The sequence below is a fragment of the Anopheles gambiae genome, chromosome 3, assembly GCF_943734735.2.
Source record: "Anopheles gambiae chromosome 3, idAnoGambNW_F1_1, whole genome shotgun sequence".
In the NCBI taxonomy this organism is placed as follows: Eukaryota; Metazoa; Arthropoda; class Insecta; order Diptera; family Culicidae; genus Anopheles; species Anopheles gambiae.
Window position 1 is genome coordinate 31,607,730 of NC_064602.1, and position 24,741 is coordinate 31,632,470.

Genomic DNA, 24,741 nt, shown 5'->3' on the forward strand with positions numbered 1-24,741 from the left:
GAACGTCCTCACACTCTCACTATGAGCAATTTCGCTTTGAATCGATCTCTTTCTCGTTGTTTTGTTACGGAAGGTTCTTCCTGTGTGGCATACTTTGTAAGCCCGGCTCGCTTTAGAATTATCCTTTTCTTGTTAGAGCAGCAAATAATAAAAAAAAGTGCTGCAGCATTATCCCGAATGCGCTTTGCCGAGTGCATTCTCCCTGTTTAGCCAAGTAGCGTGGCAGAGAGAATCCATTAATTGCACACGGCTCTGCAGCTCTTTCAAAGCCCGATTTTTCCTGCCCCATTATACACGCATCTAGCAAATAATGAACTCGCACCCCGCAAGCGTGAGAGTGCCAGAGCCAGGTCGGTTATGAACTGCCAGCGGGACCACCCCGAAACTTTGAATGGAAGTATAAGTACCCCGCAGGGCACCGAACAGGTGACACACAGCACAGGCAGGTCCGTGTTTCGGAAGGAAATGAAACCGATAAGCGGCAGCAGCAGCAAGAAAGCGCACAGACGAGGAGTGTGTAAGAAAAAGCATAAAAGCACATTTTTGAGCGGAGATTATGCTTTCCACAAAACCTTCCAGCGCGAGTAATTTACCCAACGCCAAAAGATTTTGGAAAGCGGGGGAACGGAGGAAGGGAGGGCGTCGCAACGCGTCCCTCCGTTGTCCCCCGGAAAGCTTGTCGATAAATCATCTGTGGCGTGAGCCGATTAGCCTTTTGTGACAGGCGACGAGTTGTTAATTTTGCATTTGTTGCCTTTTTTTGCCCCGTTCTGCGTCTGCGTCTGCGAAAACGAAAGACTGCGCCGCGACGGAAAGCGACGAACCCGCGGCCGCGAATTGGAAACCCAAATGATTCCCTCCGGCTGTCTCGCTGCTTACGTTGCGTACAATCCGTTTTCCGTTTTGCCCAGAAGCGTCCGGGGCACTTGGGAGGGCTTGGGTGGATCATATTTCTGGCCAATAAATTATTCAATTCCAGCAGAGAGCACGGCGCATCAACCGGGTGCCGCCGGGTGGGTGGTTGGGCAGGGCGAGTTCATTTCTTTCTTTTCCTGCTGCTGGAAGTTGCGCCACTCCCTCGTGATGTGATAGACGCAAGATAAATGTGAAACACTGTCCGGGAGTGAAGCGGGGGTGAAAACTGGAAAAAAAGAAGTGTAAAACATTCTTTTGGAGGAGTTTTGGTTTTCCTTTTTCCACGCTTCGTTCAACATTTCTCCGGTCCGGTCGTACTTGGACTTGGGACCCGGGATGGCATTTTTGACATATGTAAATATGGTCGAGCATTTCGGAGGAAGCAAACTGATTGAACAAGTGGACAACTCCGGCGAGAACTTCGAGTTGAAAGCGATAGAAACCCAACCCCCCCAAGCGTAAGCTCGTAGCGGCACCGATTCCGACTCGGTGGACGCATCCCGGCAGGGGTGGTGTGGCTTCTGGGGAAGGTAGAGGGAGGGTTACGCGGGTGCCTCGGACAGAATATTAAATTATCTTTTATGTGGCATGAGAATTTTATGCTCCATCTCGTTTCGAAGCTGTTTACACACGCCTTTCTTTCCGTACCGTGTTTGTGTGTTATTTCTGTTCATTTCGAAAACAGCAGTAGCGATGATGGCACAAGTTCTTCTCTCTTGATTTTCTTTATCTCTTTCTCTCTCTCTCTGTCCTTACACTCTTCCTGTTCACTGCATTCCACTCCACTCGGAACCTCCTGCACTTGAGTCCCGAAGGGTTGTGCCAATCCGATCCGGGTTCAGAGGCCCCGATCTCTTCGGCTCTTCTGCTGTTGCTGCGATCGGTGATGTTTATTAATTCTTTTCAAAATATGCCACTCGATAGCCGCCTCCGGTTTATGTATGTGTCGTTGTGTGTGTGCGTCCACATCCTCGTCGTTATCGTCTGAGCATGATGCTATCTCGGTATCGAATGCCGGTGCCGCAACCTGCACGTGTTCGGCAGACGGGCAAGTTCAAGCAACGGCGTGTCCCCAGCGCTCAGATACCCTTTTCTCCCCCTTCCCGTTGGAATCGGCATGATTGAATTCTAGCAGCGAGCGCAAGAGTGAGCGCACACAAAACGGAACTCGGAATGAGCGGGCAACCGGTTCTCGAACCAGCTTCTTGGAGGATTGCTTCCTTCCTTGCCGCCTGTCCCTTAGCCCAGGCTCCCGCCTGCGCAGACACAGGTTGCTGCGGGATTGGATCCGAGCAACACACTTGTTGACAAAACCGCCGCCCTGTTGGTACGGTCGTTCCTGTTCCGCAACCCATCCGTTCTTACCTCCTGCTCTGTTAAAGGAAATTAAAATCTTACGCCAAATGACAGGCAGCCGTGAGTGGCAAGGGGATGAGACAGGAGGCGTGTTGAATTATTATACGATCACTCGACCACACAGCATTAAGGGAAAGATGATTGTATATGTGTTTTTGTGCCTGGCGAGAAATCTGATCACACTCCATATGTGTGTGTAGATAGTGTGGTTTAATTTCCTGTCGAAGGACATTGGGGGTTTTTTGGGGATGAGTTTGGAAAGAAAAGTGAAATAAACGAACGATCAAGAGACAACGAACGCATCCGCTTGTTACGAACGTTCTTTGTCATGTTTGCCATGATTCTCCAAAAGAGTATTTGTTGTGATGTACGTTATGTACTAAAATATTTCAACATTTTCAGAAGAAGATCTTTGAATCATTGCGTATAGGGTCATATTCATTTTCTGAATCAAAAACAAAGCTTGAAGCAGCTTGGTCTTAAGTTATTTGTGATGCTTCACCATTGAAGTGATATATTCTTAATTTGTAGTCTTAATTTGTAAAGCCTTTGGTCACTTAAGTCCGATTATCGATTTCACTTCTTGCGCGAGATAAAAGGCAGCCGAAGAGATTTATAGCTTTGCATTCCAAGCATTGCCCTACCAGAACAGTTTCCACTGCTCGCTTGAAGGGCTTCCGCCAGGGGGGAGCGAAGGGCAAATACCTGATAATGCTTGACAAATGATGATTTTCTGCTGCTACACAGACCCATCGGGCTCAGGACGGGCCCTCAGACACGGAAGATGACTGGAGACTGGAGTCGGCAAGGAATGCCATCGGAAATTTAAAGCGCCTGAAAAAGAATATTCCGAAAAACGTCCAGCTTTTTGATTGGGAGCTCCTCCTTTTCACTCCCAACAGGGGCCCCCACCTGCAACAATGTAGAAATTATTTCGGCTTGTGCCTTTTTTGTGTGATGTTCTGTGTGTTTCATCAGTCTCTCTCTGTCTCTTCGCTTTCGGACGTTCGTCGACTGACCACAACCGAGCATAACCAAGGGTAAAAAAAGGCAATACTCCTGCTACGCTAGCGGTAGCAGCGGTATGGCCGGAAATTGGATATCGGATCACATGAAAGGTTTCCTCTCTGGCGAGTGTTTGGCCCTCGGGGCATGATCCCCATTCGAAACAGGTCCCTCGATCGGTGGATCCTCGCTCCGAGCCCGTGCGAGTAGCCCCGGCGTCCACGTCTTGTGTGCGCGAAGCACGGGAATAACGGGACCGAAGAAGAATATAACGCACCTTCCGACCCTCCGACGGCCATGGGGAATGGAGTCTCGGGGCAGGTTGAGGTTTCGGCAACCGGGCGCTGCGAGAAAATGGCGTCGCAGAGATGGCTCCAGTGCACTGATTAAAGGAAACAGCCATCAAAATAAATGATGGAGGGCAGCACAAAATAAAGCCCGCAAGATGCTCCAAGGTTGGAGGAGCTGAGAAAGGCGAAAGGATGTGTTTTTTTTTAATACGAAGAGGCGCTCAAGCTCCAGCTCCAGTGCTCGCGGTTGGATTTGCTCACGTGACAAGGCCCTTTTGGGGCCTTCATCTTGCTGCGCACTTCTTGGAGCAGAGCGCTCGAGAGAGAGACAGAAAAACGAACGGGAGTTCGAAACCTTTAATTAGGCTGCACGCACAGCCAGCCCAGCCCGGCGATGGTGATGATGGTCAATCTGGGTGTGTCCGACGTGAAAGGATCTAGCCTGAAGGCACTCGTCATCGCCCATCGCCACGCCACGACTCTCCGACTTCCAGGTCACCTTTTCCCATGACTCGCAGCGCACACGGCAGTTTTGTTTTTTTAAATGGGCAAGTGTCAAGCGACGGCGCGAGCCTCGTCAACATTCTTTTCCCACCACAACTACACACAAAGCTCAACACAAAAAAAATGAAAAAATGGCACATAAAACAAAATGAGCCACACTTCACGGAGCCACGGAGACGAAAACGTGCGCAAACGGTACGGCCAATGGCGGGCGCACGCAAAAACCGGGCCGGAAGTCATTGCGCATACTAGCAAGCGTGCAAGGAATGTTTCTCAGCTAAGAAGGGCTATGCGTTGGCAGGCTCTCAGCACATTCCTGGCACGTTCTGGCATGTCGTAAATAAATCGTTTCTAAACCATCTAATTAATAGCGTATAACGCGTCGAGAGAGTGTGGAGCTGTGGTTCTTGGAAGTAGGTTCGAAAGTTCCTGCGCGGAAGGGATGTCATCGGACGCGCTGTGTGCGAAGGGAAGGGGCGAACACGGACGTACCCTTCGCAATGGTGGTAAGAATTTCAATTGACTCATTACCATAAGCATGTGAAACGTTTGTTGGCTGACACTTCTTCGGCTAACAACAGAGCCCAGGGTAGGCAGTAGTGGGGGTGAAAATGTCAACAACATGTACCTCGGATATGTTTTGTAATACTTTGCGTTGATTTCATGGCTCCGTTGGCCTGTGTACGCACACGCTCTGAAGTCGGATGAGTAATGCCCCCCTGGACGCCATATTGTCTGCACCTGATGCTCCGGAGAGATGCCATTTTTGGCAACTGATCGGGAATTATCGCATTTCACACTAAGAATTTAGTGTTTACCTTTCACAGCGAACCTGAGTGAGTTCTGCAAACACATTCCCCAACATTGTGAAGATGTTTGCGCTGATAATATCCTACGCAAGCGGAACTTTTGTCACATGTTGGAGCTGTATTTCTGGAGAGTATCTTTCCAAGATACGTTCATCGTTTCCTCAAAATTGTAAAAGAAAGTCACAATTTCAGACCTCCCTATTGGTATACGTAACTCCTGGTGGTGATGGTGTCTTGTAGCCTTGACTTCACACCATACTGCTGCTGCTGCTTTCCCGACTAGATTGTGTAATATCACTTCCGAACGGGTGACTTGCTTGAGACAATGGGTATGAGAAAAAAGAGAGAGAGAGAGAGAGAGAGAGAGAGAGAGAGAGAGCACGAGAAAAAGATAAAGTTTATCCCATTTTGGAGACATATTGATTCATATCTTTCCACGCTTTTACGCTTTGCTCGTGTTGTGGTGTTAATTATTCACACTAAACTGGCCTTCATGATGCCCCATGCCAGGAAATTCAATATTCGTGAAGTTCAACACTGGGAAAAGAGACAAAACAAGAGTTTTATTGATGTGTTACTTTCCTCGCGAAGCAAAGTGGCAAAATCCCATCAAAATATAGGTAAAACGCTCGGTAACTTGTTTACCCCCGTACACCGTCACTTGTAACAGTGAATGGAAAGGGCAACAGCGACCAGAGCACAGCATCTTCCGCTTATTTTTCAATTGATGACGAAATTGGGCAGCACAGTACAAAGCTAAACGTCCAACTCGTTTCGGCGATGGAACGAGCTCTGGGGGCTTGTTTTCGGACCTCATTCGTGTGAGAAACAAAACGTAAAAAACACATACAAGAATCACTTCACTGGAGGAGCGGGAGGTGTACAGTAGTCGGCTAGGAAGTGACCGCAATACCTTTCACTTTCCACCGGCACGAAACGCCGGTTCGGATCGACGCCGAGTAAGTTTCGCGATCGCGATGCGGAATTTGGTCATGAAATGAATACATCCGCATTATTTAATTTTCGCTGCTAATATTTTACGTGATTTTCTGCCCGTCCCAACAACTCCCCCCCCCCGCTCCAATATGCAGTCGCGGTCGCGTTTTTATGTGTTGTGCTTTTCGTCTGCTTCGTTGGATGTTGATCATGGGGATATGGTATCGGTCCATTCCTTCCCCTTTCCTAGGGTCCCAGCTGTGTCTACTCGTGTACATCGTGAATTATGTATTAATAACGAAACGCTCTCGCACCGCACAAAAACACACACACACACACACACTCAGAGCCAGTGGTTGGAGAGCCAGAGATGGCAAATGCTGCACCACGGAACAGACAAGCAGCGGCAGCAGCATAATAATGCTCCCACTATGCCCTCCCAAACTCCCCACCGATACTGCTCCATTGAGTGAAAGATCGCACGGCGGGTTGAGAGAAAAACGGGGTTTTGCTGGCGTGTTCCGTATGCGATTGAGATGAAAACGAAAGGGACAGTGCCGGATTACATCATCATCGCACACACCTTCTGCTGCTGTGTGTCTGGGGATGCTGCCACAGCACTGGCTTATTTCACTACGTCGTCATCGGTTGTGTTTTATCTGCCGGTTGTTATCGTTGTTTTTCTTTCTCTTTCTCTCTGTCTCTCACCTCGATTTGGACCTCCAATTATCCATTCGGTGGGTCAGCTGTTTTTTTTCTCGAGTCGGGGAAAGAAAGACAGTGCAAGTACTGCACTGCAAGAGATTGCAGTTGAAATGGTAAGGGGAAAAGGACCGTGTGATTGTAATGCCTGGGTAGAGTGTTGTGAACAATGAAATTTGGCTATTAAACTCCGGTCTGTTATGTTTATTTGTTAACGACCTATGAGCATTCAAAGAGCAATCCTGGTCACGGCACCAATCAGCTCGATGCGAGAGCATCGTTTCGTTGGAGTTTTTCAAGTGGCCATAGTTATTTTTGATAAAATAGTTTAAAGAGCAATTGAGTAACATTAAATTGGAAGTATTTGGCCAAATTTCATACCCTCTTTTAAGGAAAAAAATAACTCACATCAGCGTCATCAACGTGGCGTCACTCCGAAACTGAAGACGGAAAGACGCACAGAAAGCAAATCGAAAAAACAAGCTGTAGGCGTACTGGCTCGATTATAAAACTATTAGGCGAAAGAGACAGCTTCCCCGTGGCCAACATCCGCCAGCCCTCACCTCTCCAAAAACGCCACCAGGGGAAGCCACAGTTCTGTCGACATTTCGCCACGCCACACCGTGACACAGATTTTGTGCGCGGGCAGCAGCCTTTTCTTTTCCTGCATACCAACGGCGCTTAACGTAACGAGTGCCGTCCCGGGAGAGGCTAGCCATACGGTTGGCCGGCAGCATGCGGGGATTTGTTGTTTTCGTTGTTATTTTCGCCTTTCTTTGCCATCGAAATCGAATGGTTCGACCGTGTTGGGTTCGATGCAGTGCGGTGCAAAAGGGATGCAATCGTATGCAATAGCTCCGTACGTTCAGGCACGACGATGGTGTTGCCCGACCCTGCTAGTGCCTACGTTTCCTGACACTGCGCTCCGCAAAGGTAAGCGCAAAAATTGGCAGCCGGAGCCGATTTCGATTGCGTTCCAGTTTCCGCGAGCCGGAGCCGAGACGATTTATTTCGTCGACGGGTTGGGAAAAAGGGATAGTACAGTGTACGCTTCCGGCTTTCTTTCCGGCACGCTGATTTGTGGCGGAGTGTGTGTGTGTGTGTGTGTGTCTGGGTTTTCGGCTTGGGGAAAGGCTTCTCGTGTCGGAGATGCCGGCAGACCGATAAGCTGAATGTCAGCCGGGTTGTGTGAAGGGAGTTTTATCGTTATGCAACTGCGCGAGGTTCTGGCTTAAACAGGCATACAAGCTGGAGAAAACGTTAAGCAACATTTCGTAAGGTAATGGCTATTTCCATGCGATCCGTAACGCTACCGTACGAACCTCGGTACGATCGCAAGCGATAAGAATGTCAACAAGGAAAGGATCGTCGCTGCCAACGATGGACGCTACTACAGAATACCAAACAGCTAGCTTTGTTTGTTCCCATTTCCCTGTTAGCTACGAAGAGCCCGATGCATTCCCTTCCATCCAAGTTGGACCTCTCGGAACGGAACCTTGGTGTCCTCTTCCCCAACAAAGTGTCACCAGTGCCTGCATTCTGCGTGGCTGGTGTTGATGAATTAACATTCCGTTCAATTGACCGGGACTCCGAAGAGAAGCAAACCAAACGAGGGTAGGAGGAAGAAAGCAGATAAGCCTGAGCATTGCATCGGACTCGCGGGGCTGGGAAGCGATCGAGAAAAGAAGGCGAACATTCTTGTGCCCAATTCCTTCCGATTACTTGCGTGCAGCGTCCCCGAGTGACAGCGTGAAATCCACTTTGCTTTGCTGCGAATAAGACAACGATCTGAATAAATTCGAATAAATTTTATTCCCCTCTCTGGTTCTGTTCGTCTCTCTCTCTCTTTCTCTCTCCCTTTGATCACATCACATCCTGGCATAACCGGTGACAGCAGCAGCAGCAGCAGTTAGCTGAGGGAGACCTCATATCTCGGGCCCCTCCCGTTGTGCAGATCTTTGCTGGCGCAGTGGCGCACCCGTCCGGCCGGACGCAACCCGGTCACAGTTCAAGCAACTTCAATTGAGCCAATCAAACGAGACGAGTGATGTATGTGTGATGTGACGGTCGATTCCGTTGCGTATTCGCGGCTTCTTGAGGCGAGACAATTGGGTGGCGCGTACAGATGCGCCCTGTCGCTCGTGCGCTTACATCTTCCGGAGCTGGATGTGAAATTGTCCGGCTAAAACACCATAATAATTTAACTGATTACCCCAGTCATCACGATTATGGCGTGATCGGGAGAGAGAGAGGGAGAGGTTTGAGAAGGTGCTGTGAGGAGGCACCCTGGGAAGACACCCAGGCGAACCAGAAGATGCTGCCCGGGAGATGTTACGTCTTTGGTGTGACGAATTAAGGGTACGACCAGCCGCGGGGCGGTCGTTACTCGGCGCCGAGCTGGTGAGAACTTTCAAAACGCACGCATGACAGGTTTGATGCATGCTGTGTGTATGTTTTCGGGAGTACTTACCCGGATATCATCTCTCGCCTAGCATGGGTCGTCCATCCAATTGAACCCATTTCCTGAACACTGTCCAGAGGGTTGGGCGCTAGACTCAGATCGCGCGCAAAGTGTCTGTGGCATTGGACTCTGGTGGTCGTGGTCGTCACAAGTGGTTGTAAATTTTTGCCGTTTGACAGTTTCATGTGTCTGGTGCGCCGAGAGAGCGAGACAGAGGGAGAGTTGGTGAGAGTTAGCGAGTGAACTTTCAAATCCAAGATCGCACCACGTGCATCCAACTCATAGGCTCAAAAGCAAACTAAAAAAAACAAAACCAAACAAACAGAACCTTAGAGACCTCTTCAAACCACTCGAGACCACATTCCGTGTCGTGTTTCCTGGCTGCGAGCAACTTGAGCAGCAGGCCCCCGTTTGTCAAGTAGTTAAATAATGTATGTAATTATATACATCGCAAAGGCGGGTGAAGAATGTGCGTGTGGAAGTGATCGGTAAGGTTTTGTTGGGAGAAAGTCCTGGCAATTCAAAGGACACGGGTGGACGAGAGAGAGCGAAAAACTACGGGCAGAGAAAATCCTGAATAATCATCATCATTCCAACAGAATGAGTGTGCGTGTCCTCTTTTTTCCCTTTACTCGTAACATAACTGGATTGCGTTGTGCTTGTTGACGAATGCGTAGCTGCGTAGATGCATCATTTCGCCATGTGCAAGCGACGGGATGGAAGATGAAGGAAGAAAACAAAAAAAACAACCACCAGGCAGCATGCAGGAGAGAAAAAAGTGTTCATCTCGAGAGCCGGGATGAGGCTGCTGCAAGGGAGGAGGCGGCGAAAAAGGAAATGCAAGGGACGCGTTTGTTTACAAACGCATCCTGCCGGAGCGGATTTCAACGAACTTTCCCACGCATGTGATGGCGATCGAGCTAAGGTGGTGGCAGAGCAGGGGTGGGCAACACGAGAGCGAGGCATGCACCAGATTAAACATGTGCGCAGATGGGCATACGGAGTTGTGTGACATCCTTGTTTGGTGTTTCTTTTTTTTTAATATGTCACCATTTTGCCTGTAGGAATTCGTCTATAGAAATATTACCATGTGGTAGATTGCAATGGCGTGTCACTTGTAGAGGAGTGATATCAGGAGATGTGTAGAAATAGCAGCTATTGGCTAGACTGCTAGATATCAAGGAATAATATCAAACTTATGACATCATCTACCAAGACCACATACAATGTTTTTGAAGAAGATTGAATGACTCCACAATGCCGTAATTCGATGTCTTGATGTCTTCTATTCCAACCTCAACTCTTTGCAGTACTCCTCCATAACTGCTTATGCTCCATGTTGCATCCCAAAAACCATAACCGTTATGGGTTCTTGATGTAAGTGTCTGAGTCTCTTCAAACCTGGAGGTGGTGGTGATATTAATTGTTTACAGTGTGTGTACTTCGTTGCAGGAAGAGCACTGCAAAGTTGCGAAACGATCACCATTATTGGTGATCGACCTACAACAGCACCACGAATTGAGCAACTCCAGCAACACCGCTAGTGAGGAATTGCTTCGGGAGCTTCTTACGTTTGACGCTACACACGCACGCCACACAGCTTGTCAGGCGGTTTGTTGCGGCCGATCATTACGATCTCGGATACCAAAACCGAACCATCCGTGAAAGGTGCTCATAATTTCTTTTCGCCGTCGGGCCTCCCTTCCCATCCACCCCGTCTGCATCGTCCGCAGTTTTATAGATAGGATCATAACATTAAAAAAAGGTGAGAGAGAGAAGACAAAAAAAACTATTGGCCTAGTTCCGCTCTCCAGCCTACGCGCCACGGCCACGCAACACGCGCGCACGCTCGCGCACTATTACCGCATCCCAAGCGGCCGACCGGGAGGGAGGAAACCGGGCGCTGCAACGCAACGCGCCACTCGAGCAAAACAGCAAGCAAGAAATAATACCACCAGCAGCACCTTAGGCCCAAACCTCGTAACCCACTGCCACTGAGTGAAGAAGCCCACCACCGGCGCTGCTGCAAAACCACTTTCTTCGGTGGCGGCGGCGTGTGCGGTTGCGTGAGAGCCTTACGCGTCCGATCGCACCGAAAGAGCCACCCAATTGCCGGGAGAAAGGGGTGCGCGAACAGGGAAGGGTGCAGCTCTCACCTCAGCTGACGTTGAGGAGAAGGGGCGCGAAATACAAAAAAAAAAACCAACACAACAGCACAATCATTGATCATCGCGGCGCAAGAGTCAGGAGACAATTGGGCGGAAAAAGTGGGCTGCTAGTTGGGAGTTTTTTTTTCTTCCTTGCCGCACCCCGTGTGGCACCCCCCTTTTTTTTGCTATTGCATCATACCCGACAAACGATCATCTGCCAGTGGTGGTGGTGGTGAGTGTTTATTTTTCCGCGCCATCGTTCACCCTCCGGCCAACGTCGTCGCCGGGCCAGCCGGTTGCTGCGGATGAAAGTGGAAGTGGAACTGCTTGGCCGATCGCCGAAGCCGAGCGGGGAGGGATTAGCGAAAGGCGACCGGGGGAGCAATGTTATGAAATCGGATGGAAAAAGATTTCTTTCACTCGTCGGCTCGGCTTTCCGCAAACGCGATTGTCCTCAGTGTGCCACCGGGTTGACCTGGTGGGTTGCCTGGTGGGGCCCGGTCTCGCCGACTTGGCCGACCGTGGTGGCGCTATTGTTTCGTTTTTGTTTCGGTTCCCCGTCACACACAGGGGAGCAGGAAAATGTGTGTTTGAGAAACTGGTCTTGCGTGGTTTTTGTTATTTTGGCCAGTCGTTATGGGTTACTTTTTTATGAGCTACATTCAAAACCAACCAGTAAGAGATGCTTTTTTAAAACGTCACGTGTAAACATTTTCTCCAATGTGGTGTTTGTGATAGGTCCTTTTCCACCCGTATGTAGGTTAAGTCATACAATTTCCCGGTCCTCTTCCAACCTCGTACACACATTTGGAGTTGATGATTTCCTGCAAATGAAGTAGGTCGATTTAGAGACGATCTTTTTGATGCAATTCTCTACAAGACTGTACCGTGACAGGATCGAGAAGCTTTGCCATCCTGAAGGTACCCTTCTCTGTCACTGCCATAAGGATGGCTGAAAAAGTAAAGATTATTGGAGGCTTCAGTTCTATTCAGCACCGATACCCGCTTACCGAGGGTTATAAAAATTGTGATTTTCATCAACAGTTTCATTGTTGAAGTGTATGTAATACAATGTAATACAAGTATTTCAAGATTATTCAGATTGCAGCACACGCGAAAATTGCGCTGAAATGAATGTAGTTGTGGTTTAAATGCGTATAAGACGACCGAATGGGGAGAATTGAACGAATTATAGAATCAACAAAATTCGTTTGCTTGATGATAACGAATTCGATAAGGAGATGATATTGCCACTAGTATTATCGTGAGATAAAATGTGAAAAGGAAGGGAACAAATTATGGTCTGGTGAAAATGAACCAATGTGCATACCGAAAGTTCGTCGGAGTAACATTTGTCGCAAATAAAGTGGACGTAGTTGTTTTCTGAACGACAATGTCTTCAAACTCCTAACTTCTTTATTTTTTGATTCCCGTGCATTAAGTTACACACTTTACTTCAATATCTGTTTCGTCACATTCACCAAATACGTTCGCCTGCAAGGAAGGAAAGAAAGGAGCATTTATAGACTGTTAAACTGTGTAAATGATTAATCCGTTACCGTGACATGTTCGCGTGGCTCGTGCGTCGTACTAATTCCAACCTTTGCCGCTGCTACTCCAAGCAGTGCTGGAACAGACAGGTGTTACCGTTTTATCAATGAAAGTAAGGGAATTCACCTCTCATGCGAAGAATATATACTTACCGAGCAGTGCGAAAACAATTACTTGTTTGAACAGTTTCATTTTTGACCAGAGCCGAATGAGGATTAAACACAATCAACCGCTTGAAAGGGAATTGCTTCTACTTAAATAGTAGGTTATGGTAGAAATGCACCGGCTTGCTGTATTTCATGAAACATGTAGTTGTGCATGTTCTGTTCTTTGGACTGTTTAAAATGACTCGTTAGATAACTGTTTGAAACGAATCATGAAAAATGTCTTACAAGGCAATATAGATTTGCTTATTGTGAACAAATTCGACACGGTTTTGTTAATATTAAAACTCCACCAAATTATAACTCCGAGCGTTAGACTATTTTTTCATGATGCTTGGAACAGTCCACTCGGTAGAAGTTCCTTTTATTTCAAATATTTTTATGGCAAAAGTATCGTATATTTGTATTCTGTTCGAATTTTGACATTATTTTATTAAGTCAAACTAACATACAACACAAATTTTGAGTCTTTACAATACCCGATAATGTGTTATAGACTTATACTCAAACCGGCTTGTGTTATACAATAACCCTATTACCGTAGTTCTTGTGTGAAATGACAAGGATAAACTAAATGAATAAAAAATAGAAATAAATAAACAAACTTATTCGAAGTTAATTATCTCAGTTTCATTCAATTCGTGTTTACAAGCAACATATCACCTTCGAATCATTGGAATCTGACTTCATGTACTAACTTGGAGTTTTCATAGAGGCACCAAACGTTAGTAATACCATTTTTATTATTATATTCCATAATCTGTCGGATGAATGTATTCGTCTGGTTCAAAGGGGGGAGGATCAACTTTTTCCGTTACGGGCATTTCCCTAGCACGCACGAAAGCAACCAGCGCTGTAGATGGAAGAAGAGCAATGTCGCAAAATATAATGCGATGAAATCTTTACAATAAAGCAAAACTATAAAAGAATAGATTACCGAGTAACGCCAAAAGCATAATCTGCACGTAGAGTTTCATGTTGGATGAATTTTGATGTTAACTTTTAGCAGAGAATGCCACCAATAGAAAGATTCGCTCTGCTTATATAGTACATTACATGAACAATCAATTACGAACGTTTTACGTCTTTTTGTTTGAATTAGTTTCACTAACGTGTGTGGAACGATTGGATCAAACTATTTTGTCAAAATTAGTCCTGGAGGTATAGTGCAGTTCTTGAACAAATTTAAAATAGAAACATGTGCATTCCACGCCTAATATGCACATTGGTGACACAATTCTCTAGCAAAGGTATCTAATCAAAAAGTGTGTTCAGTGTGCCTGAATGGTTCAGCAAACTTAAAAATAAGATGTATCATTAATGCAAGCTGTTGTTCCCTGTAATTATCGGCAGAGGGCACTAACACGGCAAGAGATTAGTGTGACCCACGTCGAACACTTATCGGGTCGAGTATTCCCGATACTCGATACTTGATCGAGTTTGATCCGGAACAACTGATTTAGTAAAGAAATACCAGATCATTCTGCGGTTTATGGATTGAAGATGACAACTTGTCTAACATTTTGAACAAATCAAGTAACCTTTTAAGTAAGCTATTGACATATTAAATTATTAAAATATTAGTTTAGAAGTATTGGTTCTTAGGAAGTTCATTTTAGACTTTGCTCGGGAGTTATATTCGAATTCTTATTAACATTAAATAATAAAGTCAAGTGTATCAAGATGCCGCTATCAACACAACACGGAAATATAACTGCGTGAAGAGATGGGTAAAGCATAAAAAGCTGGTAAATTGCTTTAGACTGATTTCATAAATCTTTAATTATTTCAGTTTAAATTAAATTCGTGTTTACAAGAAGCTTTTTACATTCAAATCCTTGGAATCTGATTTCATGTACTGACGTGGATTATTGTAATTTTCCCTTTTTTCATGACTTAGCACCAAACGTGAGGATTAGTCCCTTCAAGGCATCCGTCATAGAAGCTCTGCAAGTAAAATGGTACGCACGTTGAAATAGATGTTGACTAGTTTCTTAATAAACTGTTATCCGTACTTCATCGTCTGGATCGAACGGCGGAGGATCAACTTTATCCGTTACGTACATTTCCCCAGCACCCACGAAAGCAAGCAACGCTGAGGAGGAAAGAACAAAAATGTCGCAAAACATAATGCGATGAAATAATTACAATACAGTAAAACTATGAAAGGATAGATTACCAAGTAGCGCCAAAAGCATCATCTGCACGTAGAGCTTCATGTTGGATGATTTTAGCAGTTAACTTTAAGTAGAGAATGCCTCCAATAGAAAGATTTGCTCCGTTTATATAATACATGCACAATCAATTACGAATGTTTTTCATCGTTTTGTATTTGTTGTACTAACGTGTGTGGAACGATTGGAACAAGTATTTACTCAAAATTAGTTCTGCAGGTATAGTGCAGTTCTTGAACAAATTTTGAAATGGAGCTGTTGGAAATTTTGTTTATGAGCTCAATCGGCTTGATTTGCACTAAGAAAGTGCATGTACGATCGCGGTTCATTTTCAGCTGAATTTTCATTATAAACGAAGATTTTTATTGAATAAAAGTGCTTTTCAGAATATAACTTTGCTCAAAACTTTAATTTCCTTCCATTGAGATTTGACATTATTCGGATGTCACTTTGTTATAAGTTTTGTAGAACACTTTGCACGTTTGTATCAATTTGTTGGGACGATCGTGGCATTGGTTCAGTCGGTTCGTCTGAAGTAGGGTGTCCACACTTTCCGGCACCATAGGTTTCACAGGCTTCTACGTAAATCTAGGGAGCAACACGGAGAGAAACATTGCTTTCAATTACGCTGAATTTTAACTTGGTTTGAAACCCTGTCTTACCACATAATCCGGAAAGGTAGGTTTTGGCACTGAGCCTTCGGACAGTTGTCCCACCGCTAATCCAATCAGTGCTGTTAGGTAGGTAATTAGATAATTGCAGTCAAAGAAGGGGTTTGAGCTTTCATTTTACAATAGTGTGCATACCTATTAGAGTAAGGAGAGCTAATTTCACTATGTTTGACATGTCGTTTCTTTGCACGTTCGGAAAATCTTCAATACTACGTGCAATGATTCGAATTAGGCTAGTATTTGAGCAAATAATCTTGTGAAAACTTTGAATTCGTTATTATTTTCTGTTTGGTTCGCCAGTTGGCCTGATAAATGGTTATAATTTGATTGGAAACAGCCTCAGTTGCTTAGCGCAATTGACGCCTATTATGCACTTTCGTAGAACATTTCCCAAGCAAAGGTATCTAATCGAGAAGATCCAGTGTGCTAGAATGGTTCAGCAAAGCGTTAAAATAACATTTACAAAGTAATGCTATTTATTTTAAATAAGAAGAAGCAATAATAATGAAATTCGTCATGTAAGGTTAATTTTTCGAAGTAGCGAATGGAGTGAAATCATTACATGCTCGGGCTCCATCCGGTAAAACTGTTGGCAATTTAGTATAGAAATCCAGTAAACCAGAGCATTATGCAGTTTATCGAGTGAAGATAATAAAATGTTTAAAATTCTAAACAAATCAACTGACTGATAAAATAGTTCATCTACAAATTAAATAATTAAAATATTAGTTAAGAAGTATTAATGCTCTGTTTATTCAGTTTAGAACTTATTCAAAAATTCCACCGAAAATTTATCAAATATAACATAATAGAGTCGAGTGTTAAATTTTGCAACTGTATTATTTGTGGTAAAGATGTAAGATGTCAAGACTGCCGGTTTAATAGTCTTTTATTTGCCTAGCACTCATGGCCACTGGAAAATGGCATAGAAAGTATAAAAATCATATTTGAATCTTGGTTAGTTGACAATTACTCAGGTACTACCTAACTTCCTGGGAGAAAATAAACAATTTTATGGAAAGCTGCAATAGCAATGGTGAACTTCAATTACTGTGCATATGCACTACCACTACTGTTGTTAGGAAGCGTTATGATTGTTTATAACGCTTAACACGTGCTGCCAATTCGTGACACTGCAGTATATTGTTGTCTTTTTTTATAGTGATTGTATATATAAAATACATCGTTGAATCATTCAAAAACACGTATAAGGCTCGTTTTAAGGAAGCAATTTTTATTAGCCAATATTATTTATAATTTTTTAATATTTAAGACATTTTAAATAGTAAGTAAAAATTACTATCATCTGTATGATTTCGTTAGTTCAAATTGTTAAATATGTGGATGAATTCGGATAATTTAATATGTGGATGAATTCGTCTTAAAGTTCGGTTGTTCTTCGGATTAAGCGATTAAAAAGCGCATCAAACGACTAGTTTGCAGAGCAGTTAGTTTTTATTTACATTGCAGCACTGCAGAAAATTGATAATTTTACAGTTGAATAAATGTGAGGTTTATTTTGCAACGTTTTGGTTACAGTTGGAACTGTTCAACGCATCAAATCTTTGTTCTCTTTGGTTTCTTGTTTAATGTCAGCAAGAGGCCTTTTCGTTGGTGGGTTGGCAGTAGTCCAGCAGTCCTTCTCCAGCCCAAAGGTTTGGCATAATTTCTCATAAACGGACTGAAATAGAAGGTTTGATGTTAGTTTGGAGAGAATACGCTGATGTGCTGATTTTCGTTTGAGTATCATACAATATCATTGCGAGATGGTTCTGCGGATCCCTGTCCGATCAGTGCTAGAGGAGGAAGTGTGTTAAAATAATAATGAAAGGTTATTTAATGTTGGAAGCCGCTTAGTACTGTCACTTACCAATAAATGCAAAGAGAATTATGGTGGCAAGGAATTTCATGTTTCGCTGTTTTTTTTTTACAATGGGTTTCGATTGAAACAGGGTTAGTATAAGATTTAAACGTCACAGGGATGAGAGAACAGCTTATATATTAGCGTGCTGATGTGGAATCTCACTTGCTACATGTTCTAGAAATGTTGAACATGGATGGAATTGGTTGCAGTTAGCATGTATGGTAACATATTTATATGGTTGTTTATTTCAGAATTTATCATAATAACTGTTACAAGTGTGAGCTTTGCGATTTGATTTCAATTATGTAGTTGTAGTTGCTAGTTTAAAGTCAAATTCAATTCATTATTTCATTTATTCTGTTACGGATGCGGCGTACATCCGATAAAGATGCCGTCTTCATCAAAACATGGAAAGAACTGGGTAAGAGATAGGTTAAGAATTAAAAAAATGATCCACTTGTTAGGTCTTGAAATTACATACAATTGGTCTTTCGGTGGTTGTGGTTGCCGGATTTATAGCCATTTTTCCGGCACTCACGAGCCCGGACAAAGCTGAAAAATGAAATTGGTATAAAACATTACAATCGTGAAAGAAAAGTATAAGTTAATATCACAAATTCACAAGTTTGCAATACACAGCAATGAATTACCGAGCAGCGCGAAAAGAAAAACCTGCACGAAGAACTTCATCCTGTATAATATCCTGCGATAATGAACAGCCACTGAGTGGAAACCACTTTTAAAGTGTTATTGTGGGCTGAAATCTAGGTTTATCCAGTGAGGTAATTTGATACAGGATTGTTTGTTTTCTTAATTAGTCAAATGAATTGGAACGTCGTAACGATGTTGTTTACTCCAATACTTGGTGTGTGGATAATGGTAACATTAAAAACTATGCAGTTAAGATTTGTTACAGATTATCGCATGACCTCATTTGATTTATACTGCTTGCAAAATTGTTTAATTTTTTATTAATCGCTGTTCCGGTGTTTTTGTTTTATTACTAAAAGGTTCTCACACAAACTTGTTTAACAACGTTAGTATTGATTTGGAAACTTTCGTTCATATTAAAAAAAAACAATACAAAACTTCAATATTTCTCGTGTTTAATTTTTAGCTGTGAACAATACAATATGTCATGTTTTATTCATGTCTTGTTATTCCTCCTGGATGACACTCAACCAAGAAGCCATTTTTATCGAAACAAGGAAAAAAGGAATCCTGTATGAAGAAATTTTAAAATTTTAAAATAGAAGACCAATAACTTTAGTGTAAAGAGCGATCTTCAGCCTGCTCATAGATAGACATGGCAGCACCTACCGGTTGCTTAGCACTCACGTGTCCGGCCAGGGCTGCAAAGACATTATAAAGGTCGTGAAAGCAACGGTCAAATTATCTTCACAAGTTTAGAAGTTTGCATAAAGCAAGAATGTATTACCAAGTAGCACGAACATGAAAATCAGAACGACGAGCTTCATCCTGGAAAATGTTTAGCGATCATCAAGAACCACAAAGTGAATTCCGCCAAATGATGTTGCAAGCTTAAATAGTTAATGGAGCTGGAAAGAAAACATCTCTATGGTTGGTTGTTTACACGCGGTGCTATGTCGATATATAGAACAGCCGGTTGATAAGGGAGCGATACGGTTGTGTACAATGCGTGACGAATTGTGAAATATGCGTTTATTGTTGCCTTCTTTGTTGTGATTTTGTATATTAAATAGATTGTTTAATTATTCGAAAAACACGTACAAGGCTTATTACAAGTAAGCAATTTTTATTAGACGACAGGAGTTTTAATTTGATGATGCGAAATACATTTTCGATCGATAATTTAGTTATGTTTTGGTTCTTCAGTTTGGCATCATATGATTCACTTCGTTTGGCGGCGAGCGATCATACTCCGGAAGTATCGAAGAGGTTAAATCTCTAGTTTAACCTTTAATACCTATTTAAGGACATGTAGAGCGATCAGTAAATGAGCAATGTTAAGGCAAGATATTTTGTACCACATCTTACCATACGGGTAGTATCTGAAACCATTAACGCCAGAATATTTTTGAATTGTGCCTATTATTTCTTCAATAGCACTTTGTACGATCGGATTACTGCCCATTCTAGACGACATGTATCGAAGCGCTGATATCAGCTCGACGATTGCCGGTTCTATGTCTACAGTTTGAGCTTCTGCATATCCGATCGTGCCTATGAGTTGGTACAAAAAAATCAATCAATCCACTTTGGATTCTTCCATTTACAATAGCATACTCACCCACTAAAACAGTGCAAAGAAATAACACCAGTGCGATCTTCATGTTGATGTACAGTTTTAAGTAACTTGGTCGATACTACCAATGAATGGGATTGAAATAGACGACAAAGCGTTGCAGTTTAAATAGGAATCTGTTCTGAAAGAGTTGACACCTATCACATGAATCTAATATGTGGATGGATTCGGATGATTTATTTGCTACACAGATTCGTCTTAAAGGCCGGTTGTTCTTCGGATTAAGTGATTAAAAAGCGCATCAAACGACTAGTTTGCAGAGCAGTTAGTTTTTATTTACATTGCAGCACTGCAGAAAATTGATAATTACTTGCATAATTTCACAAAATTTATACGTGGAATAAAACAGGTGTGAGGTTTATTTTTCAACGTTGGTTATAGCTTCACTTCATTACAGGAGTAGTAATATAGGAGTAATAGAACGTTATTTGAACAAGAAATTTGGGTTTTACGATGTACAAAAGTGGATTTACGTCATTATTCGTAATATATATTTATAATCTCTTTAATCTTACCGGTTAGTTTAGCCCAGAAGCTTTTGGAAGAATTGAGTGTTAAACATGAGTAAGAAAAATCTCATCTCAGGAGCAAAAATAAAAAACAATAAATATTTTCATCAAACTAATTGCATCCAAGGTCTTTTGTTTTTCGTTTTAATTTAATTAGAGAAGTATTGATTACTTGCAGTGTTTCAAACGGTGATAGTCGTCGACATTAAATTTTACAAAATGATAAAACGTATTTTCGCGTGAATTTCTATACTCCTGTAAGTGAGCACTATTTTGCTGGTGGACTGAGTGAAAATATCAAGAGTTCCAATATCTAAATATCGGTAAATGCACGATTAAGCAGTTTTGGCGTCACATAAAAAATGTCAAGTGACATTCATTCTACTTTTTTTGCAATCATGCCATCGCAAAAGCATTGAATGTTATTGCCCAAATGATTATCGTTCTTCGAAAGTCGAAACCATGAATATCATGATTGAAAAATGATTTTGACAGCCGCCTACTGCGAATATCATAAAAATGTCGACAATTGACAACACTGATCATATGGTTTCTTTATGCATATTTGGCTTGTCACATATCTTTGATAAAAAGATTAGCAATTTTAGACAGTTACAGGGAACAGGTGGGGATAGCATAGGGATTGCATGAGGAAGGTTATGTATTGGTTTGAAGTTAATGTTATAGATTAATTTATGGAGTGCGATATGTTCTCTCCTAATATAGCTTGAGTTCAATTACGTTATATATTGTTATACAAATTTTGATTACAGTTGCTCATTTTTGGAACAACAGATAGTTAATATTAAATAGAATAGGAGATAGCACGCAGCATTGAGGTACTTCTGCTACCGGGGTGTATTATTCAGAGGTTGGTGAGACACAAGCACTGCTTTTTTAGTTCATTAGTTATAAAACTATGGATAGTATGAATTGAATTATGTGGATATAAAAAATATCACCTTGCCTGAATCAAATAATACTGATCCTGGTGACATTTTCGAGTTCCTCTAAGAAATTATGTCACTCTTTATTCCGTCTAGTTGATGTGTTCTAGAAATCCTTGATAGGAAACCATATTATGATTTAGGAATAATACATTTATTATCTGAGATCTTTCCTAATTTGTGAGTTATTTGCTTTTTATCTACTTTTCCAAGGCAACTAAGCAGAATGATGAGTGATTGATCTATGGGTTCAAATACTTTAACTTCTTTACTGCATTACTCTACACTGGTTATAACTAGCAACATTACACCTTCATTTGAAATATGAAATGTTTGGTCCGGTTTAAGAAATGTTTTACATGCTACCATAATATCAATATTATGTTTTGCTAGATAATTTATAAGTTTTTGTGGTTGTTGGTATTGCTGTAAGTATTGCAGAACAAAATAATCCATTTCCAATTAATTTGGGAAAATAATATTTTTGAAAATTGGTAAACCACTCTAATTTGGACTTCCTTATAGGTACAACTGCTCAATCATTAGCAATTGGTATAGATTACCACATAACCTCAACTGATTTTTGCTGTTTGCAAAATTGTTTAATTTTTTATTAATAAGTGTGTTTTTATTCTTACAAGAAGGAACAAACACACACATACATATACACACACACATACACACACGCACATTTCAAAAACATATTTAACCACGTTAGTAATCGTTTAGCAACTTTGGTTCATATTAGAAAACAATAAAAAAAACTCCAATATAACTCGGGTTCAAAATTCAACAGTGAACAATACAATATGATATGTTTTATTTGTGCCTTGGTAGTCCCCCAGGATAACACACTACAATGTTGCCATATTTATCTAAACAGTCTAAAAATGGGGGATCCTGCATCGAGAAATAGGTTAAAAATTGAAAATAAATTTAACAGATTGAGCCTGCTCATAGATAGACATGGCAGTACCTACCGGTTGCTTAGCACTCACGTGTCCGGCCAGGGCTGCAAAGACATTATAAAGGTCGTGAAAGCAACGGTCAAATTATCTTCACAAGTTTAGAAGTTTGCATAAAGCAGGAATGTATTACCAAGCAGCACGAACATGAAAATCAGTACGACGAGCTTCATCCTAGAAAATGTGTATCGATAATCAAGAACCGCAAAGTGAACTTCGCCAAATGATTTTACAAGCTTAAATAGCTAATGGAGCTGAAAAGAAAACATCTCTATGGTTGATTGTTTATATACAGTGCTATAGCTGGATCGAATCGGAATACTGCAGCAAAGCTGAATAATGAAAAACATTATCGTGTATATTGTGTAAAAATGAAGAACAATTTGAAGAAAGCAATCATTAAGTCGGTGTGCCGTCAAAAATGCATTATAGGGAGTAATTATATTGGTAACTTAGTCGCTTTCTAGTATTTTTGATTTATTTCATATCCTTTATTTGGCTTCAGTACAGAATTTTCCAAGTCACTTTTGAATGTAAACATTGTTTATCACCGCGTGCAAGATTTTATTCCATATAAATACCAATTTTAAATTTCTTCAGTATGATTTTTAACACTTGATGGGTCTATTTCTATTATTTTTTCCGGAGTTTCGAAGCTGCATCTCTTAAAAATTCGTACAATATTAAAAAAAATCACATGGTTTTTGTTGCATTTTTTGGTCACCATAATCATTAAATTGCACTATAAATTGTAAAGGTATCATCAAAAGAAATGCTCACACATTTCATAACCAACTTTTAAATTTCAAACGAAAATCACGCAATGAGTAATCTGAGTAATTTTGCTTTACACGCGTCAAACTAAAGTTAAACATTTACCCATTATAAAATTGAAACTTTGACTAACTTCGAAATGATGCATCAAAATGCATGTTATATTCATTTTGAAAATATTGTACAAATCTTGATGAGATGTGGCTCGAAAACCACGACAAACCGATGGCGATGATTTGAAGATTATTTGCCAGTTGATTTATGCAAATAAAAGTGTTTCAGCACAACTTTTTGCCAAAAAATTAGGATGTAGTGTAACTTATTCCTCGATCATAATAAATAATGCTTTGTTCAAAGGTTTTATTGTATGAAATAGCCTCTACAATCAGCAGAAGGAGCAGTTTTATTAATCTACAGTGGGTACTGCTACAGTCGATGCATCGGAGGACGCTTCTGTAAGAAATGTTGAACATTTATTTGAAGGTTCAAAACGATGTTCGATGTTTGTTTGCTTACTTGTCATGCCAAACATACTCTGCAATTTGTCGGGATGCTTTTTAGCAACCACCACTCCCGTCACCACTGGAAAATGGAATGGAAAGGCATAGAGAGTAGAAAGTATTATATTATATTATATTAGTACTATATTTGAATCTTGGCTTATTGACAATTCCATAGGTTCTTACCTACTTGGGAGAGAATAAACAGTTTCATGGATAGCTTCATTGCAATGGCGAACTTCAACTGCTGTGCATATGCACTGGCACTAGTGTTTGTAACGTATGTTGATAAAAAGTACAGTCGGTTGATAAGGAAGCGATACGGTTGTGTACAACACTATACATGTGTGATGAATTGTGGTAAATGTGTTTATTATTGCCTTCTTTATTGTGATTGTATTTATACATAAAATACATCGTTGAATCATTGAAAAACACGTACCAGGCTTATTACAAGTAAGCAATTTTTATTAGGAGTTTTAATTTGATTATATTAAATACATTTTTGACCGATGATTTAGTAATGTTTTGGTTCTTGCAGTTTGCATATCCATGGTTTGTAGTTCAACAAGCGAAACCTTTACCGCCTTGCAAGATTGAACAAATGACTGTCACTTCACGTCGTTTGGCGGCGAACGATCATACTCCGGAAGTATCGAAGAGGTTAAATCTCTAGTTTAACCTTTAATGCCTATTTAAGGACATGCAGAACAATCAGTTAATGAGCAATGTTAAGGCAAGATATTTTGTACCACATCTTACCATACGGGTAGTATCTGAAACCATTAACGCCAGAATATTTTTGAATTGTGCCTATCATTTCTTCAATAGCACTTTGTACGATCGGATTACTGCCCATTCTAGACGACATGTATCGAAGCGCTGATATCAGCTCGACGATTGCCGGTTCTATGTCTACAGTTTGAGCTTCTGCATATCCGATCGTGCCTATGAGTTGGTACAAAAAAATCAATCAATCCACTTTGGATTCTTCCATTTACAATAGCATACTCACCCACTAAAACAGTGCAAAGAAATAACACCAGCGCGATCTTCATGTTGATGTACAGTTTTAAGTAACTTGGTCGATATTACCAATGAATGGGATTGAAATAGACGACAAAGCGTTGCAGTTTAAATAGGAATCTGTTCTGAAACAGTTGACACCTATCACATGTATCTAATATGTGGATGGATTCGGATGATT

The 24,741-nt window shown here is 41.8% G+C and overlaps 6 long non-coding RNA genes across 9 annotated transcripts; all 6 read right to left on the minus strand.

The window, feature by feature from the left end:
* Window positions 1–13,502: 13,502 nt before the first annotated feature.
* LOC4578453 (uncharacterized) lies at window positions 13,503–13,860 on the minus strand. Its single transcript, XR_009765824.1, has 2 exons — window positions 13,781–13,860; window positions 13,503–13,696 (listed from the first exon to the last, which is right to left on the minus strand). It is a non-coding gene; the product is annotated as an uncharacterized LOC4578453 (long non-coding RNA).
* Window positions 13,861–15,396: 1,536 nt separating this feature from the next.
* Window positions 15,397–15,916, minus strand: LOC4578222 (uncharacterized). Its single transcript, XR_009765825.1, has 3 exons — window positions 15,824–15,916; window positions 15,680–15,750; window positions 15,397–15,605 (listed from the first exon to the last, which is right to left on the minus strand). It is a non-coding gene; the product is annotated as an uncharacterized LOC4578222 (long non-coding RNA).
* A 1,205-nt stretch (window positions 15,917–17,121) lies between these two features.
* Window positions 17,122–18,305, minus strand: LOC3291955 (uncharacterized). Its single transcript, XR_009765822.1, has 5 exons — window positions 18,203–18,305; window positions 18,034–18,104; window positions 17,559–17,969; window positions 17,441–17,484; window positions 17,122–17,369 (listed from the first exon to the last, which is right to left on the minus strand). It is a non-coding gene; the product is annotated as an uncharacterized LOC3291955 (long non-coding RNA).
* A 336-nt stretch (window positions 18,306–18,641) lies between these two features.
* LOC133392829 (uncharacterized) lies at window positions 18,642–19,082 on the minus strand. Its single transcript, XR_009765823.1, has 3 exons — window positions 18,991–19,082; window positions 18,873–18,904; window positions 18,642–18,773 (listed from the first exon to the last, which is right to left on the minus strand). It is a non-coding gene; the product is annotated as an uncharacterized LOC133392829 (long non-coding RNA).
* Window positions 19,083–19,309: 227 nt separating this feature from the next.
* LOC4577960 (uncharacterized) lies at window positions 19,310–19,934 on the minus strand. Its single transcript, XR_009766379.1, has 3 exons — window positions 19,825–19,934; window positions 19,572–19,757; window positions 19,310–19,500 (listed from the first exon to the last, which is right to left on the minus strand). It is a non-coding gene; the product is annotated as an uncharacterized LOC4577960 (long non-coding RNA).
* Window positions 19,935–22,071: 2,137 nt separating this feature from the next.
* On the minus strand, window positions 22,072–24,659 carry LOC4397619 (uncharacterized). 4 transcript variants are annotated; one of them, XR_009766436.1, is made up of 7 exons: window positions 24,550–24,659; window positions 24,297–24,482; window positions 23,725–24,225; window positions 23,551–23,616; window positions 22,394–23,484; window positions 22,276–22,307; window positions 22,072–22,195 (listed from the first exon to the last, which is right to left on the minus strand). It is a non-coding gene; the product is annotated as an uncharacterized LOC4397619 (long non-coding RNA). The 4 variants fall into 4 exon arrangements; XR_009766435.1 differs by having other exon boundaries at window positions 22,394–23,487; XR_009766434.1 differs by having other exon boundaries at window positions 23,721–24,225.
* Between the last annotated feature and the right edge of the window lie 82 nt (window positions 24,660–24,741).